General features: G+C 41.3%; 1 protein-coding gene across 1 annotated transcript in view; it reads left to right on the top strand.

Moving 5' to 3' along the window:
• Positions 1-13,495, top strand: part of MRPS28 (mitochondrial ribosomal protein S28) — an 86,091-nt gene that overhangs the window by 20,638 nt on the left and 51,958 nt on the right. The window lies entirely within an intron of this gene.

Below are 13,495 nucleotides of genomic sequence, written 5' to 3'. Positions count from 1 at the left end.
TTATTTCATGGGAGGAACCTCTGCTCTTTGTGAGAGAGCATAGCACGTGGGAATGGATAGCAGACTGATCGAGTCTTTTCTTCAGTTCTCAGCTGCTTTGCAGCAGCTGCAGGTGAAAGGAGCTCTGCTTTTTATTTTTTTTTTGTATGTCCCTAAAGGGAGAACCCTGTCTCGTCTCATTTCCACTTGTGCAGTAGGTTTCACTTTCTGATCAGGAAAAGGGAAATTGTTATTATCGGAGTTAGTAAAACAAGCATTATTTATTGAAATACTTGGAATCCCTGTGTATAGACAGCAAGCCTTCTTGCGCAGGAACTATCTATTCTAAATATATGAATGTGAGGTGACGTACCGGGGATATTTGGCTCCTGGTTGTCTGAAGGAGGTTTCAGCCACTGCCTCTTCCTGATCAGACAGTCCATGGCAGATCCCCTCCATGTCTCTGTCTGTCTTGGTCTTCTCTCTGATTCTGACCCATAACTCTCAGCTGTCTCTGCCTGTTCAATAGCATGGCTACATGCATTCGTGCTGCTCCTTGCGTAGGGTGCAGCTTCCATTATCTTGTCCCACGTTTGCTTGCCTGCTTTGTCCCAGGTTTGGGGAACAGGCAACTTCTTGTATTAAGTCCCTAACGCTATTAGTTTATCTCTTGAGTGCTAAGCCCACCACTCGCTGCATCCTCATGCGTACCTTGCTTTGTCCTGGTGCTCTGTAATAGATGAGATGAAGTGTGGGAAAGAAAGTTGTTTCAATGAAATGTGTCTTCCTGAAAAACCTCACAAGTAGACAGGTGTTTGGTCTGGCCATGGTTGTCTTTTAACTCGTCTCCTCTCTTTTTGCTCCTACTGCTGTCTCTCTGCCCTGTCAGCGCAGGCTGTGGTGGTATGGTAGGATGTGAGGCCCAAGGAAATGTGTAGGAACAGGTGCTCCAGAGTTCCCTGATGAACACTGGGAGCATAAACCTGGCACTGAGAGCATCTAGGCCAATAATAATTTGTGGCTTTGTGTTCCAGTGATAGAAACAAGTAGATCCACATAAGGCTGGGTCATGCCTGTCCCCTGCCTTTGAGTGGCAGTAGAGAGAGAGTCTGAGCATTTTTAATGAAATCAGATTTGGAGCTACAGTCAGTAGGTACTTCACCTGATGGCATAGGCAATATCCACAACACCAAGTGGCAGTGGGAGTAGTAGTGTTGGTACTGATAGACCCATAGACCCCCCAGAGTTCATGGAGATGTACAAGATTGGTTCAAATCCTGTTTCTCATCAGTTCGGTCTTGGAACCTGAATTTGTTGATGATCTCTTAAGTGTTTAAATGCCATACAGACCTAATCCTCTAAATAAAAATATTTTAATCAGAAAATAAATAATTGAAATAAATCTCACCCTTTTTCCAATTCATTATATTTCTGTAACTGGAATTCCTAAAATTTATCTGGATTTTTCAAAGAACTCAGTTGACGGCAATCTTCTGTTCCGTTGTTTGTTGTTAGCTTGTCATAAGGTGCTGAGTCATAGAACATATTTGTTCCAGTCCATTTCTAGGGGGATTTATAATGTGAAACTTGTGGAGTACTTGTGGAATCAAAAACAAACCCATCAAACTTCTATCTTAGCTGCATATATCATCGATAGTACTGAGGTGCTGCTGAGTTTGGATCTCATGACTTATTAAAATGTAGTGGGAAGAATATGCTAGCAAATGTCTTTGCTTGTACAATTGCTTTGATCTGTGTACTTAGTAAAGACAGTAGCTCATTGATTTACTGAGTAAAGTTTGCCTTACCAAAACAAATATAATCTTTTCATATACTGGCCTCTTAGTAAGTGTAAAAGCTTAATGTCTTTTGCTGTTAATGCACCTTAAAATGATGCATTATTCCATTTGGAAGGGTATAGCTGTTTTAGATCTTCAGAAAAAGGTTCAAAACAGTGCTACAGTACCTTCTTCCAAAACTTGAAAGGAACTCAACAGAATTTGCGGTGTGTATTTAGGTCTGTACTTACTTTGGTGGCTGCCATAAGACTTTGATACTGTTATTTCTGTTAATTCCCTTGCTGACAGAAGTGACGTTACCTCTGTGTCTTACTGGCATGTTATCAGTAGGACTGTTTACTGTTTTGTTCACAAAATGTTTGTTGTTTGTGCCAAGGAGAAAGAAGTGCACGTTAATCTACAGAAAACAGATGATTTCTTGAAGGCCGTCAGTTCAGGACAGAAAAATCAGATTTAATCTTCAAATGTGGAAATACATAATACAAGTTTTATGAAGTCTGCCTTGTGAGCATGGCTATTCTAGTACCTGTATTCTAATGCTGATCCCTGCTTTTGCTGTATTGTCTCTTCAGGCATTCAGTAATTATCCAAAATGTTAGTTCAGAACCTCTATGGGGGAAAACCCTTTCTATTGCCATTTCTGTAAGGAGGCATCTTCACGAGGGCTTGCTGTTGGTACTTTCTTAGTTGTTACGCTCTTTTTGAGTTCTCATCAGAACTTGACTATTTGCCTTGATACTATAATTTAGTTTGCTTTACCTTATGTGATGTTCTTTGATCTTTGAAAGTGCTAGAAGTTACTTGAAAAGCCAAAATCCTGCTTGAGGTTCTTCTCCGAAAATCTGGTTCTCTTAACCTGCTAAGTCCTGATCCTGAGAGCTGTGATTTCTTGGGACATGTGAAAGATTCTGCAGTTCTACTGCCTCATGGCAATCAGGATTTCATCCTCAAGACTGTCTACACACAAGAGGAACTACAGAAACAGATGTCTTTAGCTTGGCAAATTTGAAGCATCTACCTGAATATATTTTTGTCAGCTCTTCTAAAGTAACTTTTCAACCTTAGAAAAAAAAAAAAAAAGGTAAACTAGTAAGTAAAAGAAATCTTAAAACAGCAGTGATACGGAATTTAAACTGAATAAACATTTGAATTACTTTTTTGCTGATTTTCTTCCTTCCCATCATCTTTGCAGAAGCTGTTTCATAGGTTTGCAAAAAGCATATTTTATCAGTATTGATTGTTTTGAGATTGTAAGCATAAATCAGCTTAGAAGCCAAAGGTATTGTTGGAGAAATGTCACAGGCGTCAGGCAGGGATGTATTTGGTTATGAATATCAACAGCGGATTGGTGCCTGGGATTTACTTCATGTGACAAAAGTATTTATTACCGTTATGATTTCAGGGTCTTACTTAATATGTGCTGTACTTCTATAATACAGATTGTAATTAATGAATACGTTTCTTGTTATGCTTTGATTTAAATGCTGTATTAATGTTGAGTTTTATGATGACAATATACAGAACTCTGTAAAGCATGCAGAGACCGTATGAATGGCAGAAAGGGCCTGTAAGAAAGCCAAGGTAAAGTAACTTTTCAGCTATAGGAAGAATATGATGTTTTTTCCCCTTTCTTTCTTTTAACATGCAGAGGAAATGAAGTGTCATTCTTCGATCTCCAAATGAGCAACACTTTAATCCATGGTGAAAAGTTGCTGTTATAACCTGCTTCTGCCATTATCAGATGGAATTCTTAAGAACCAGAAAATGTGGGAAGGGGTTGTGCTGACACTGCCTGATGCATGGTCTGCACCTGTACTGTTAATGACCAATTCCCATTCAAAGCACAAAGGCTTTCAGCAATTTTCTGAAATGTGGGATTGTAGGACCAGCTTCCAGAGAGGATTAAGCTGCACCTTTCCATGCCAGTGTAATGAAGCTTTATTTTCAAAGCCTGCTTTAACCCTCCAGCAACTCCAGTATTATCAGACTATAGGATCAGAAAGACACTTCCTTTAGGTTTGAGTGTGCAGCTGGTGCAGGGATTTCCAGTATATCCCGTGGCAATTTTACTTGACACCTTTTATACTGTGCATATTTGCCAAACTTAAATAGTAGAGAAGGGAAGAAATCATTTGATGCCGGCTGCGATTTAGATCATGACAGCTTAATGAGCATCCTAAAACATTACCTGATGTTGTTTCAGTAAACTGTATCAAAACGTTCATGCCGTTTGAATGGTCGCCAGAGTTAATTTTACTTGGGAAACATTTTAAATTCTTCTATTTTTGTTCTATTTTTTAAATATTTTACAGATAAGGGCAGAGTGGAATCCAATTAAAAATACTATATCTTTTTAGTCTGGGTAATAAGTCTGGGTGTCTTATAGCAATTTATTAAGGCTGTTTTAAGTTAGGCAAAACTTTAAAAGATCTTGTAAAAATGATTTTAAAATGTTCTCCTCAGAAAGGTGAATGGAGGAATCTGCAGGGGGAAGGATTTCAGTAAGACAACATTTGGTTTAGTTCCAGTTTGTGTATTCAGCTAAGTTACTGTGCGTTAAGCTAGGCTGAGTTTGGAGTTAGCTACTCCACTGCCATTCCATGTGAATATGCTTCCTGAGCAATCACTGCCCCTTTCAGCCAGAACCAGCTACCTGACATAAAGCAAAGTAAAGAGCAATCTGCCTTGCTCCCAGCGTGTGGCAGATACTTGCATAAGGAAAGGTGCCACTGTACGGTAAATTCACCCTTTGCTTGCTGAGCCTTTGTTTCCCTGACTGTTGTGTATGTAGTGGTGCGAGAGTACTGTGGCAAGGTTCAGAGAGGCAGTGGTAAAGACATCATCCTTCCAACTCTTTTCTTTAAAATCAAAGACCAGAAAACTGGCAGGAGTTAGCATTTTCATAGCTGAGTTCTGCTAATGTTTGTAGATATTCCCGTTGACATAATTTCATTAATGTATTTAATGCTTTGTGGCTTTTCTTTCATTAGGGGCTTTTTTTAAAATTAAAATAGTTGCTTTCCTTCTGATCAATGCGAGCTGCTTTAGTCATCGGTTCCCTTATAAAAAGTCTGTGTGCATTTAGGCCAAAAAGTGAAGGGATTTTTATGAAAGTAAAGATTTGTTTCAGATGTCTGGAGTGCTGCTTTAAATGTGGTAAATAAAGCATGCTGATGCTGTCTGTCCTTTTTAAGTGCACCTTTCTTTTGCTGTAAGTGTTCATTTTAACCCTTACAGTACTGTGCATATAAAGAGGTACAAAATGCTTTATAGCTGTTATAGTAGCTGATGCTGTCAAGTAGATCTTGTCATTTGGGGCAGTTAAGCAGGAGGAGCATAGGGGCAGCTGGGCAGGGTCCTCTCCTGCAGTGGGTGGCAGGCCAGCAAATACACTTACCACTGTCCCTGTGCCCCAGGGACGAGCACCAAGATCACTGAAATTCATCAGTTAGCTCTTTGTAGTGCAGGTTGTAACGCAGGCAAACCAAGCAACGTCTGCCATTGAAAAACCAGACTCCAACAGAACGTATCAGAAGCATCCTGCAGAAACTTGGCATAACTAACAGCAGTAGGAGGGACAGTTGCCTTTTGCCAGTGATGAGAAGCTTCCCGACCCCCAAAGTCATCACGGCCTTTGGGATAGAAAGCTTTCCAGTGACATTAACTAGCTCGCTTGAATGCATCCCACCTGGTCATGTGGACTCCTCTGAACTGATTTGGTTTAAGTGATCTCTAGCTTTATCCTCCTCCGATGCAAATAACGCTTTGCTCCTTCACGCTTCGCCCATGGGTCAAGAAGCTTGAGAGTAGGCATCCAGGTGAAAAACTTGCCAAAAAAGAGGTGTTGAATGCTTGAGCCCTTTCCATGCACCTTGCCGCAAGGTTCCCTGTCTCAGTGAGCATGGATGATGTAGTATCCTCTTCTGCTTCACAACAGTGACCTTAGACTTCCCTCTTTTTCCGTCTGGAAGGTAAGAATGCTATGGTGAGAGGAAAGGAGAGGGTTTGTACTCCAGCCCTTTGTAAGGGGAGAAGAGAGAGGATGAGACAGGCTTCAACATGAGAGGTGAACAAGGGGTGAACTTGGTGGAAATCATTAAGTGCACGACCACAAAGGTGCTCTGTGAATATGTGGATAGGGGAGAGAGAAGCTAAAAATGTCCTGGCCTTTGGGAAAAATAAATGGAGGAAAAGAAAATAGTAAGGGTTGGGAGTCTCCAGGGAAACCCTTGCATAGGTAGCTATGAAGGTGATGCACAGAGGTGTGCTCCAGAGGAAAAGGAGGGTAGTGAGTTAAGTCAGCGTCATTTAAAGAGACACAGAAAATTCATGACCTTCTGGCAGACTGGCAAATCATAAAGCTTTCACGTCAAACTTTTAATGTTGATGGTGGTACTACTGCTTTTATTTAAAAAAAAAAAGCATAATAATGTGATGTGTAAAGGAAGCAAGTCTTGCTGAAGCAATGCTGATTTTAGTTTTACATGTTTGTTTTTACAGTAGTCTATTTCCTTTTTACTATCTGTCGCCAGCTAAATATCATCTATGTGTGGTGTGTAACTCTCGAGGGAAAAGAAGGAAATTGCTAACAAGCAGTATGAGGGCTACAATAAGAGTGGTGCTTTTGCAAGTACATTGTTCAAATTCCTGCAGATGCAGAAAATACGGGTCATTTGAAGGGGACTGAAAACCCAAAGAAATGCAATACTTTTTTTTCAGTATTAAAATATATTGAAGGTACTGAAAAAACGCACACCTTACTGAATCAATATGCAAAATTCCTTTTTATTTCCATGGTGTAACTTTTGCATTGGAAAGACTCTAGGACTGCTGAGGAAGATTTTAACCTCCCATTTGTGTTAAGTGAGGAAAATGACAACAGTAACTGTTATAGCAGCATTTTCTCATTCTATTTATGCACTTGATTGTTTGCTGATAGTTCATTGGTGTTAAATTGTTGTCTTCCTCCTTTGTTGCCTCCGTCCTTCAGTTGTAGTTTTCATTCTCGACAGATCGTTTTTTTCCTCACAAGCCTGCCTAGTAGTAAGCACGCTGTTGGAACATTATAATAAGATGACATAAATGTGCAGCCTTTCTCTTATATGAACTAAATTATCCTCCGTCCTTCCTTAATCTTGGATATTTCCTTGTTCGTGTGGTCTGATTCTGCTATTTGTATTGGTATATTGAGCCCCTTCCAGTCTTGTTTTCTGTATTCTTTTTTCCAATGCTGATTTCTAATATATATTATAGATACACATACAATGTGAGTGCATTTATCATTAATCGCAGTTTTATATTATTATATCCAGTATTATATCCTAGTAAGCCTTTATAGTTCATACATTATTGCTCACCTCTTTACCAGTGAGTTTTCCAAATGAACTGTTAGAATTTGCAGTTTTATCGTGTGCTTTTAAGCAGTTACCATGTTTTAGGTGTGACTGTATTGTAGCAGTACATATATTCCTTACAATAATACTTTTGGAAAAATTCATAAATCATTTTTGCTCTTCTATATATAATTAAAGCAGAAATTGCATGATTTACTAAAATATGTATTATCACCTTATGTAATCAGCAAGAACTCACCATTCACACAAATTGCTCTGTTCTTTTGTCATCGGATCTGATTTTTTAAAAAATAATTCTTGCCTATTAGAAACAATGTCAACAAAACCCATAAACCTATAGTGGCATAAGTAAACAGCCAAGGAGAATTTGGTAAGATTGGATAACGATGTTTTCTTTTGCAACTATAACTTCAAATGTTCAAAAGTGTTTAAATGTGAAATAACTTCAAATAAGCCCATCAGTGCCATGTTGCTAGTAAATTTGTAACCAAGTAGTTCCCCAATGTCAAGAGGCCTTTGTACTTGCCTGCTCCACCCTCACCTTCTTCAGCCTCAAAGTTGTGTTACCCATCAAGTAAGGACTTATTTATTGCAGGGACAAATTCCTCTGCACTTTGAAGGATCTTAGGCCATCTTATTTTTGACTTGTTGAATAATTGTGACCTGGTCAAACTTGCTGAAGTATAAAATGAAGTTCACACATGCTTTCCTGAATCTTTTCCAAGTTGTATCTTTTATGGAAAACATCATCAGACAGCCAGACTCCACGCTGTGAAAACCAGTCTCTAGCTGTGATTAAAAGTACCAGAATGTCATGTTGAAATTCTCTTAGGACCAAGGTGGTTGGCACCAGTCATCAGCAAACTTCGCTTTTGGCAGTCCAGTCAGCCTTCGGTCACAAACTTTGCCCAAATTCCAGGGAGAAATGGTAAGCAGGACTGATCTTGTCATCCTGTTCCCACATACCACTACTGCTACTTGAAAAGGAAGCCTTATTGTTTATGTTTAAGACAGCTAAACTCAAGGAGGTGGCACGAACTCCCTTTTCTACAAAGCTTCCATATAGTGCAATTCGCTGTTGCTCCTAGCCCAAACAATGCATGCGGTGCCACTGTGTCTGCTGTTGAACAATTTCAGCTTTCTTTTCAAAAGCATGCTCACAGAGTAGCCATGTGATTGCAAACTCAGGCTGTGTACTTCAGCAAATAACCTCTAACTTATTTATAGCAGTGTGCATTGCTGAAATTATAGCGTTTTTATCCCCTATGGACATAGCTTATTATTTGCTTGGTAACTTTACAATTGTGCCTGTTTTAGCCACCCACTGTAGATCGTTCTTCAGTGGTTATTCTCAACCACAAATTGAGGTGTTGGCTTTTTGTGGTTCTGTAATACACAAAGACTCTGCTTCAAGAGTTCCTGGAGCCCAAAGCGTGTAAACATTTTTTGGACTGTAAATTTTTCATCACTGATAGATACTCTGGGGTTTGGTTAATGTAGTAATAGCATGCGACAGGTGTTGGTTATCAAAAGTACAATTCATCAGCATAGACCCAGGATTACTGCCACAGCAGTGCATGCTATCCTGCAAATCCCTTTTTTGTCTTTGTTTTTCATTTCTGTCATCAGTTTGGAGTAGCAGAGGGCTTTGAGATTTGATGGCCTTTGGAGGAAACAAACAAAAAAAAACAAAGCAACCCTCAAAAAACTAGCAGCATTTACTGGTGAAAACTTTGTGCCAGCCCTGTCTTCCCAGGGCATCATGATAAATGGAGATGGAATATGCTGTATAAAACCTCTTAGGAGAACAAAGCAGTCTATAGGTGGCCTGGGGCTCTTTTGGCAGTGTCAAGGCCTGTAAATACTTGTTAAGCCACACATTTTCTCATATGTGGACGTGCACACACACACGATAGAAAACAAAGCTTGGGAAACATACTACTGCATTGGAAGGCTTGAGTGCTGTCTGTAGGAGATGAGGTAGGTTAACTCTCTCTTTTGCCCTAGTTCAGATATTGGACGTCAAGAACTATAGCAACTGGAATTATACATCCAACATATGGCAGAATAATTAAAGCTGTTTCTAGTATTTTGTTCTGAAACATAGGAGAATAGGTGACTTAAATCCTAATATGCAATCTATTTGGAAATTATTTTTTCCACACTAAAATAAAGCCTTGCTGTTGTCATGTGGGGAGGAGCTGCCTTACTGAAATACTTGTAGTAAAGTAAATTACCTCAATAGCCAGATAAGGCTCTAGGAATGTCAGCCATCCCAGATGCAGAAGATTGTGATTCCTGATGTAAGCCCTGGCCCTCCCCATCCCGTCTGACTGAGGGTCTCAGGCTGACAGCTGGCAAGGTAGCAGTGTGCTTGTACGTAGGTGTCGTGTACTCCTTGGGGGTGCAGGGAGCTGGGCTTTGCTCCACCACGTAGCACAGCAAGGTCCAGATGTTCCTGCCTTAATTTCTGCTCACATTGACGCATACCGGTAGCACAGGCGAGGGCAAAACAGCCCGGGTTGCTGAAGCAGTGTAACTGGTCAGGTGTAGCTGTGGCCTCGACCCTCTCCTTAGCATAACAAATTCAGCTGCAGTGCTACCCTGGTGCAGCCTTTGATTTCAGTTTGGGAGCTAGCTTCGCCTCAACTAGCTCGTGGTCTCCGTGTTGCAGTCCTCTGAGAGGTGCAGACTTGCCCAAAGACAGAAGCTGTTTAGTTGCTAGGTTGAGAAATTGAATTAATTACTGTTAGAACCAAATGTGAATTTCAGAGCTTCATATAATACAGATCCCACTCTGCAAAATTAATGCTATCGTATAACTCTAAACCAAGGAGTGGTAATTATTCATCCCTTTGGAACAGAGAGTCTGAGAAGTGGATTAACACAGCTAGAGGAACGTTCTGCAGCTGATATACGAACCTCTTGGTGTTCAGAAAGCATTAGTTAAGCCTTCCACAAATCATCAAATCATGATATTAAAGTTGGGCTTCTCTATTTTTTTTTCTTTTTCCTTTGGCTTCCTTAGTCTTTGGGTTCATACCACTTTTTTTTTTTTTAACACTGTAGACTAAGAATTTCTAATTAAACCAACGTTTTTAAAAAGGCATCTTTTACCTCTGCTACAAAGACAGGCTGAGGGAGCTGGGGTTGTTCAGTCTGGAGAAGAGAAGGCTCTGGGGAGACCTTACAGCGGCCTTCCAGTGCCTAAAGGGGGCCTGCAGGAAAACTGGGAAGGGACTCTGTGTCAGGGGTGTAGGGATAGGGCAAGGGGGAATGGCTTTAAACTAAAAGAGAGGATATTTATCGTAGATATTAGGAAGTAATTGTATACTGTGAAGGTGGTGAGACACTGGCCCAGGTTGCCCAGAGAAGCTGTGGATACCCCATCGCTGGAGGTGCTCAAGGCCAGGCTGGATGGGGCTTTGGGCAGCCTGGTCCAGTGGGAAGGGTCCCTGCCCATGGCAGGGGGTTGGGACTGGGTGGTCTTAAAGGTCCCCTCCAACCTAAACCATTTTATGATTCTGTGATCTTGTGTAACACTGCAACTGCAGGAGCCAAGACTTCAAGAAACTAAGCATCAGAAAGGTGTGATGAAAGTAAGTATTAGTTCAGCTCAAGATGTACTGCAGATGTACTGCAGACTTACTTCACTGATAATTGTTCTTGGTCTGCGTTATAGTATTAAGAGTAGTGAAGCTGAAATCCAGTAACAAGTGGTCAGTGCTGGGTCCGGTCCTGTTTAACTTTCCATTAGTGACCTCCACGATGGACCAGAGGGCTCCTTCAGCAAGTGTGCAGGTGACACAACACTGGGGGGAGCAGTGAGTACACCAGAGGTGGAGCTGCCATCCAGAGGGACCCGGACAGGCTGGAGAAATGTGCTGACAGGAACCTCGCGAAGTTCAACAAGGGGAAGTGCAGTGTCCTGCACCTGGGGAGGCACCACCCCATTGAAAAAGACCTGATGGGGCCAACCTTCTGGGAAGCAGCGTGTCAGAAATGGCCATGGGGTTCCTGGTGGACACCAGAGCTAAACAAGAGCGAGCAGAGTGCCCTCGAGGCCAAGAAGGCGGATGGCATCCTGTGCTGTGTTAGGAGGAGCATTGCCAGCAGGCTGAGGGAGGAGATCCTTCCCCTCAGCAGTGGTGAGACCACACGTGACGTGGAGTCCTGGCTCCAGCTCTGGGCTCCCCAGTAGCAGAGAGACCCGGGCATTCTGGAGAGAGCCCTGTGAAGGGCCGCGAAGACGCTGAAGGGACGGGAGCCCCTCTCTGGCGAGGGAAGGCTGAGAGGGCTGGGACTGCTCAGCGTGGGTCCGAGAAGGCCGGGGGGGATCTTATCAATGGTATCGATACCTGAAGGGAGGCTGCGGAGAGGCCGGAGCCGGGCTGTGGTCAGTGGTGCCTGAGGACGGGACAAGAGGTGATGGGCAGGAAGAGGATCAGGGGAGGTTCTGTCTGAACACCAGAAGCCCTTCTGTGCTGGGAGGTTGACAGAGCGCTGGCACAGGTGCTGTGGAGCCTCCTCCTCCTTGGAGATGTTAGGAAGGTGCCGGGACATAGTCCCGGGCAAGTTGCAATAGGTGACGCTGCTTGAGTGGGGGTTTGACCAGACAATACTCAGAGGTGTCTTCCAACCTAAGCCGTTCTGCAGTTCTAAGGTAATAACTTGATAGAAAATCTGTCTGCCAGACTGAAAGCAGGCAGGCCATAGATGCTTTAGTCATGCGTTTGTATTTGCTGTCAACTGCACAGGGGGGAATGTTGCATCAAAGCGAGCAGTGGGTGTTGGCTGCCATTAGGAATAAGCTGAAAAGTCTGATAAAATTAACTTTGTCAGCTACTCCTACGCATGGAATCCCTGAAAGATGCTTGTCATCCGCTGACGCATCATGTAACTCCTTTACAGCCTATTTAGTTGCCGTCATCCAACGTGGACACAAAAGCAGGTAAATTCCCAATAGGATAGGTAAATCTTTTAAGGTTGAGTGTTTCAAAGCTGTGTATGGGTCTCAACTTCTTTGCGAATATTGGATAGGTCTGTAAGTCTGAATAGAAAGAAAAAAAACATTATTAGGAGGCAAAAATAATACATCTGTGTGGGACTAGAATAGGAATAGAAATCAACTATAATTTTTTTTATCAAATGTTTTGGTGGAAGAAGCAGAGGTAATAGAAGTACTAAAGTAACACTCAACCTGTATGCAATTGCTATTACTCGGTAAAGAACTTCTGACAGAGCATTGCTACTATTGTTTTTGCCTACCTGATTTTCCTAAATATTCAAGATGAAATTTCAGGTCTTGGGCAGGTATTGCTGCTGTGGTGGAAGATACGCGGTATAAGACTCATTTATTAAAAAGGAAAAAAAGTATTAGTGTTCTGCGAGTACTCAGTAGCTGTTAAAACTTGCCTTCATAAATTTTGGAGTCTGTGTGTGGTCACTGCTGCCATGGTTCTGTTGGCAGTCTGGGAACGACAGCAACCAAGAAGAGATGCAAGTTTCTGTTGCTTTGTGGACTTGCTGAACATGTCTGTGATTTGTGGACACTGATAGCCGTGGAACTTCTTTTCCTAACAAAAATGAAGCTTTTTCTTTTGTGATAATTGTCAAGATGGAATTTATGGATTTTTTCCATTTTCCTTGCTTAGCATTTCACAACTATTCATTTTTATCAAAAGAACTGAATATCCAGCTGAAGAACTGCCACCCAGCATGGGTAAGAAATAGTAACTAGCCCCCCCAAACACATACCAAGTCTTCCAAGTCCTGAAGGAATTGTTCTGAAAAATACTGGAGATGTTGTTTAAATGAATTGCGTTGAGACTTGGCAGCCTCTGATAACATGGAGAAGTGTACATAATTTGGTCACAGTGCATGATCATGTACCCACCTAACCAAGAAATTGAGATTACAAGAAGGAATGAAGGAGCAGTGAAGGATTGCTTGTTTGTTCTTTATGAAACCTCTTGTTCTAGTCTTTATAGTCATAGTAATTAGTGGGCTCTTCCAAAGATAATGAGATCTTATTAACCAGTTTCACAGTGGGTATAAATCTATGTAGAGGATTTCTTTATTGAAATGCACAGTGTACGTGTTTGACACTTCTGAAGTCTTCTAGGACTAATGGAGTATCATTTTTAAAAATTAAAATACTTAAACTGTAACCCTCTACAACATTAAATCCCAGTCAGACTATTTAGGTCTTTTCCTTACATTGTAAGGAAATATTTGTAGCTATATGAATTTAATAGCATATGTATTTAATTTATTTGTAATTTGTACTCATTAACTTAAAATATTTATGTAGAGATCTTAATCTGAAGGGTAATTATAAGTTGATTGCTGATCTGACCTCCA

The sequence above is a fragment of the Oxyura jamaicensis genome, chromosome 2 (genome assembly GCF_011077185.1).
Source record: "Oxyura jamaicensis isolate SHBP4307 breed ruddy duck chromosome 2, BPBGC_Ojam_1.0, whole genome shotgun sequence".
Taxonomy (NCBI): domain Eukaryota; kingdom Metazoa; phylum Chordata; class Aves; order Anseriformes; family Anatidae; genus Oxyura; species Oxyura jamaicensis.
The sequence above is the reverse complement of the archived record's forward strand: the minus strand, read 5'-3'. Positions and strand labels throughout refer to the sequence as shown.